The sequence below is a fragment of the Gordionus sp. m RMFG-2023 genome, chromosome 3, assembly GCF_954871325.1.
Source record: "Gordionus sp. m RMFG-2023 chromosome 3, tfGorSpeb1-WG-v2, whole genome shotgun sequence".
NCBI lineage: Eukaryota > Metazoa > Nematomorpha > Gordioida > Chordodea > Parachordodidae > Gordionus > Gordionus sp. m RMFG-2023.
Genome location: NC_088777.1, coordinates 36291377 through 36297421, shown reverse-complemented (window position 1 = coordinate 36297421; position 6045 = coordinate 36291377).

Genomic DNA, 6045 nt, shown 5'->3' with positions numbered 1-6045 from the left:
TTAATTAATATATATAAAAATTAAATGTAAACAATCTGTCTAATAAAAAAAATAATAGTTTAAAAAAACCATTTTTGAAATTTGATTTAATTTATATTCATAATCCCAATTGATTATAAAATTGGCTTTTTCTATAAAATTATTGATTTGTCAGAATTATAAAAAGAATTTATGATATGTACTAAATATTCGACGCGTTTAACCTATATAACATTATATGTTTAGCAATATTGTATTTTCATTAATTAATAATTATAAATTGCCTGCTAATACCGAATTCTTATTTTCTAGAAATTTATTTTCCTTCATAACATATCTATAATTAGGGATGTAAATTTCCAAGGATAATTGAGGAAAATTTCCCGGAAAAATTGGGGAAACAGAGGGAAATTTCCTTTACATTATTCTTTAACAGGTCAATATATTTTTTTTTTCATGTTATATCAAAAATATATTAACTATTAATATGTTATTTAAACAAGTATGATAAAATTACAATAGTTATAGTGAATAATTTAAAATTTGCTTTAAAGAAGAAGATACATAGGCGTAGCCAGGATTTTCACAAGGGGAAATGGAATTAAAAAATAACTGGGGGCTTCGCCCTGGGTTACCTTAGTCTATATATAGTCATTAATTTTTTTTACAAGATAGGAGGTTAATTTTAATTAAAAAAATAGCTTGGAATAAATATGAAATATATTTTTATTATATAAAATATATTAAATTACTTGTATATACATTAATATAAATGGTAATAATTTATTCCAAACAAGTATAAGAAATTTATTTATAAAAAGTATACATATAGTTGATATTCCTCTATTATATAGAATTAGTTACAAAATACTAGGTAAAATTCCACTTTTATAGACATATTTGACAGTTAGAGAATATATTACTGTTAATAATTTAACAAATTTTACTAATCAATGCTCTTGATAATAAATATAGCAACAATTTGCATTCAATTATTTATCGCCATCTATTTTAAATACTTAAAAATAAATCTTTATATTTTCATCCCACAATGTCTTTAAAAGATATTTTCTGATGTCCTTATCAATATTTTATAGTAAAATATATAATTAGCTAAAGTGGTAAAAATTACTTGATTGTCATATGAAAATTGATAAAATTAGATATACTGTAAATCTACGACATATAATATTCCATTGTTTGTTGTATTATGCTTTAATTTTTTTATTTTTATGATTTAATTTTATCAAAGTTTTATAATTATATTTTTCTTTTATTAATATAAATAAATTAAAACAACTCACTTTATAAAAAAATTATATTTGATATATTATATTATTTAGTAATTTTATAAATCTATTATTAATAATTATAATCACCTTTTTTATATATAAATGCTTTTTTCCAAAAATGTATAAATTATGATGAATAGTTTTATAAAAAAATATTAAATTTTACATTCATTCTTTCAAATTATTGTTTAAGATATATGCATACATTTTGGGGGTCAGGGAGTGGAAGGAGGTCTAAGGGGAATATTTTTTATTAGCTTAAAATGATATTCAAAAAAGTGATAAATTTCTGAAGGTGGGGGGATTTTATCTCCCCCCCCCCTCCTGGCTACGCCAAGATATATGTTATTAAATATTGCTAGAAGAATAGCTTATATTTCGATAGCTTTAAATAACGTAACGCTTGAGCATAACGCGTTTATTACAAATTCAGTATATTCTAAATATTTCACTCGAATGTATGTGAGTAGAGATCTAAGGGTTGGAAACGATTATGGTCAGCATTGAGCTGAAGCGAGTCTCGCACGAGCTCTATAGTCATTTGCCATGAGACCTATGAGATTGGTTGTTAAAAGAATTTGTGACACATGCGAGCCCGTAAATTTAAAATTAACAAAGGCGAAAGATTTCATTTTTATCAAAGGCTTTACAAGCTAGGTAAATTAACTCATGGAGAGCTGATAAATTAATTAAGAGATTTAAACCAATTGAATAAAATAAAATTTAGGTAATTATAATACGCAGCTTTCAGAATAGAAAGTAAGGACTCTAAATACATTTTATTTCAGGGATTCAAACCGAACCATTAAGCCGGTAATTTTTATCGAACCTAATCTAAACCGCTAAAAAATTTCTAGCCGAACCTGAACCGAACCGCTAAAATGCCTTTGAACCGGTATCGCTTGTGCATGGCATCGGACATCTAGATTCCTTTCGAGCAAGGTTTATTTTGTCGTACTTCAGCCAGCAATCCAATTTCTGAGTCGTTGCATAGATCTTGGCAAACGGAATTCTCCTTGAAGGTATGATTTTAGGCACAGCATCGGGCTTCAAGTGAACTTTCTCTTCTCTGACCATTTTGGGTTTGTAGGAGTAAGTTGAATCGAGGTCATTTTTTGTTGTCGAGATTATCTTCTCGAGATCATTCTCTACATTACCCACTAAGAACGTTTTTAAAATGTTGTTGAAAGTGTGGAGCCACACACGTCCTAGCAGGGGGATCTTATCACAATCCACTACAATGGCCTCCAGTGTATGTGAGTTTCCTTCCTACTTAACATTCACATTGGCAAGACCTAATATCTTGATAGCGCTGCCGTCATAACCAGTGAGTCTCATATCCGTATTACGTATCGCGGTTATGCCTACAGTCTTATCTGTCAACTTCGGAAGTATACTGTACCTGGTACCGGTGTCAACTTGCATCAACGTGGGTATGTTGTTGATGCTTACTGTCACGTTGTACGCGTCATATGTGGTATCCTTGACCCCCATATTGTACATTTCCAAATTCTGCAGATTATATTCTTTAAGGTCTGTGTTTGAGTCGTTGTCATAGATCTTTGTAATCAGAAGATCTATTGTAAGTATTATTGTCATTTTTGTACTGGTTGGGCCTCGACTAATATTTTGGAAAACCATTAATATTTTGAGGATTGAGTCTGTGCTGACCACGACGGGAATAGTTGGTTCGGTTATCACCTCTATAGCAGTCATCCCGTCGATCAGATCACAATGATAGTCGTAGCGATTGCCATAGACGTTGTACCGCTATTGTTGTATCGATCGTCGTAGTAGTTATCATTGCGATTATCGAAACGGTTGCGGTTATAGTGACAATTATCGTAGCTTTGATCAAAACGATTGTCGTGGAAGTTGCTGTGCCGTCCATCGAATTGCTTGTCGCGGCCGTTATCGTAGCGTATCTTGTAACGTTCATCAAATCGTTTGTCACCCCAATAGTCGCAGCGTAAATCGTAACGTTCTTCGAAATGTTGTCCGGGGCGATTGTCATTGATAAACTGGGATTGCTTGATGAGAGATTCACCATGTGCATGAGAGTCCTGAAAGGGTTTTGCGGTTACTTAGCTATTTTTGACTCTGCCCATGTGATTAACCTCTTGTACAACAGGTGATTCTTTCAAATGAAACAATATCATCTCGCCCTTGATGCCACTTGGCTTCAGTAATAATGACCGTATAAAAGAGAAAATTAGGATATTTAATTTAAATGATAATATTAAACATAGATTAAATAAATATAAGGATGATAATTTAACTTTAGATAAAATGTTACTATTAGGAAAAAAATTTGAAGGCATTAATATTAAACCAGATAATGATATTATAAATTATGTGAACAATGATAAAAAGATTAATAAAAATATAGGTATTGATACTAGAAATACTGTTGATAATAAACATAAGAATTGATTCTACTAGTAACAACACGTTTAGATTTTTACATCAAAAAACCTTTGATTATCTTTTCCCTAGATATAATTGTTGGAATGAGAATAATAATTACAATATATATAATTAATTTGACTATATTGATAATTTTAGAAACAATTTTAGACCAAATTACGATGACAGACATGACAATAATTATAATGATAGGAATAGAAATTATAACAATAACTTTAGAAGCTATAACAATAACTTTAGAGGTTTTAACAGTAATTCTAGAGATTATAACAATAATTTTAGAGGTCATAACACCAATTTTAGAGGCTATTATAATAATAATTATCGTCCTACCAGATTAACAATTATAGGCACCATGATAATAATTCGAATAACTATGGTAAAACATTATTTAGCATGATAATAATTAGAGAAAACAGATCCAATACGATGACCAAAATCGATATAACAACAATAATTGCAATAAGAACATTGAAGAAATTGTTGAAGACAAAGTCGATACCGCTAATGACAATGATAATGATTTTATTGTCAACACTAAATGATTACAATGATAATGAGAGTGCTTATATGGCTACTCTGAAATTAATTAATATTACCACCACTATGCAAATTGATACAGGATCAAGATTTACTATTTTAACACTAAAGCGCGAAAATAAATTAAACATTAAAAATAAATAATATTATTGATTTATCATTCTAGCATTCGATTATTTAATTTATTCAATATGATTCTATTCCATAAATCCGATAATTTATTTATTCTAATATCCAATTCGATCAATTTGATTCCTAATTATTCATAACTGATTGATGATGATAACAATTGAAAATTGGTAATAATAGCAAGGGAATTCGACAAGCTAGCAAACTAGGCGAAATTCAGATTGATGAAAACAACTTATGACAAGGAAAACAAGCTAACGATTTGACAAACCAACGTACAATCAAAAAAGATTTGGACAAATTTACTTATAAACTCAAAAACGATTTCGACAAACCAAGGTACATCATAAACAAAGTAGACAAGCCAACGATAACGAATATGACTGATGTAACAACGTGAACAGCCAAAACGATAAACCACTTGGACAACGAGCTCTCAATGACAGCTTACATGAAATTATGGGGAAAGCTTCGTAGAAGAGAGAGAATGTTATGAAATAGTATTTCTATATTATTATTTTTTGTTAAACTATTTTAGTACTTATATAGCGACGATATCATTTTATTCCCTACTTAATTCAACCTCGCTAATATAACATTTCATTACTTCCTTAATTTCACCAAAAAGATGTTTTATTTCTTACTTAATTTCGCGAAAAAGATATTTTATTATATTTTTCATATTCAAATTTTATAACATATATAAAGATCGAAATTTATATTTTAACTTTTTATTTTGAATTTTTTAGATATATAAAAATAAACTTGTCTGAAGTTTTAGATTTTGTGCACCATTTCACATAGACAGTCAATGATTTTCGTCCTCAACTAAATCCTATTAAAAACTTTTTCGGGGCCATTAAAAACAAATATAGGAGTATGAATCTAAGGCCAGGCCTTAGAGTTCATTTCGTAAATAATGTTACTTCGATATTAAATTGGTATATGCCATACGATTTTACAAACTTTTATAAATATATACCAGATTTTTTGAAACGCGGTTATTTAGGAAAACCAATCAATTAAATTTAATATAAATTTATATCTATTAATATTTTAATCTATTGTTATCGTTTCTATATTTATATAAATAAATATATCGATTTCGAAATACCCAAACTCGACACTAAAACAAAATACACTTTTAAAATTTTCTCACAAAATTAAATTATTATGTAAATTATTTTTCCTACTATTAAATTAAAATACGCATTGTAGTTGTTGTAATTATAAATTATTATTCCTACTATTAAATTAAAATACGCATTGTAGTTGTTGTAATTTTAATTATTAACATATACAAAATAAAGCATTAAAGTATTATTAGAAAAAAAAAATTTAAAATTTATATTTTCTTAATTCTAATAAATTAATATTTTATTAATTATTTTGGGATTTGTAAACTAATGTGTCTCTTCAAAGAAATATTTTATATATTTCGTTTTCCGGTTGGTGACTACATATAGAAAAAAGAATAGAATCGCTAACGAAAATTTTTTTAAAAATTCTTACTTTTATTTTTCAAAAATTTCTTTGGATTTTTATATGAAATTAAAATAGGTTTATAACAATTTTTTAAAAAAATATTCATTTAAACTATAATCTTCTATTACATAAATGAGGTATTCGTATTTTATTTTTAAGCACTTTAAAGTTCAAACCTATTTTGTATACCACT